At 47.1% G+C, this 937-nt stretch overlaps 1 non-coding gene across 1 annotated transcript; it reads right to left on the bottom strand.

The window, feature by feature from the left end:
- Positions 1-625: 625 nt before the first annotated feature.
- On the bottom strand, positions 626-698 carry TRNAE-CUC (transfer RNA glutamic acid (anticodon CUC)). Its single transcript has one exon. It is a non-coding gene; the product is annotated as a tRNA-Glu (tRNA).
- Between the last annotated feature and the right edge of the window lie 239 nt (positions 699-937).

Genomic DNA, 937 nt, shown 5'->3' with positions numbered 1-937 from the left:
GCAGGGCCCGTCACCCTTTCGTTCATTCGCTGGACAGAAACCATCACAGACTTTAAGGCCTGGCGCTGATCTACTGTCCCTGACCCTGCTGTCCACTGCCAGCTGTTTCCCAGACACACCTGGAACCTCAGGGCAGTTCCTCCTCCTGGACACCCTTCTCTCTTCCAGGCAACACTTGTAGGAGCTCAGCTCAGCTAAGTAGCCATCTCCTCCAGCCCTCCTTCTGTCTGGGTGCCTCTTCCACAGCTCTAGCCCACGGGGACGAACTGAAATTAGACTCTGTCTTTCTCATCTCTTTACCCCCCAAACCCAGCTCACAACCGGGCACAGAGCAGGTGGCCATCTACCATCTTTGTGCAGAAGTGGTAACTGAGTGTTGGAAGGAACCGGGTAGGAACCCTCCGTCCATAGGCAGATTAGCCTTTGGCGCCATCTACCGGCCAGGTGATTGGTTGTGTTTGGGGCCTCCAACTGGAGATGGATTTGATGTTTAGGAATTTCATTTTTCTTTATTTCTCATGAACTGGAAAGTTAGGAAAGAGAGAATTATGTGAGTTGCAGTCTAGATCACTATCATTTCTTTTTTTTTTTTTTTGGCCACGCCGCGCGTCTTGCGGGATCTTAGTTCCCCGACCAGGGATTGAACCTGGGCCCTCAGCAGTGAGAGCACCAAGTCCTAACCACTGGACCACCAGGGAATTCCCTAGATCACCATCATTAATGTCTCACCCTGGAGAGTTCGTGGCAAAGCTTCCAGCCTTCCACTGAGTAGGAATGAAACTAACTCTGAGAAAACAGGAGACAACTTTTTAAAATTTATATATATATATATATATACACACACACACACACACATATATATTGTATTAAATTACATATAATTTGTATATATATGTATTTCACCACTAAAACCCCACATATATGAAAAAAGACCGGA

This window comes from Tursiops truncatus, chromosome 2 (assembly GCF_011762595.2).
Source record: "Tursiops truncatus isolate mTurTru1 chromosome 2, mTurTru1.mat.Y, whole genome shotgun sequence".
NCBI lineage: Eukaryota > Metazoa > Chordata > Mammalia > Artiodactyla > Delphinidae > Tursiops > Tursiops truncatus.
Note: the sequence above shows the minus strand (reverse complement) of the source record. Positions and strands in the feature narration are given on the sequence as shown.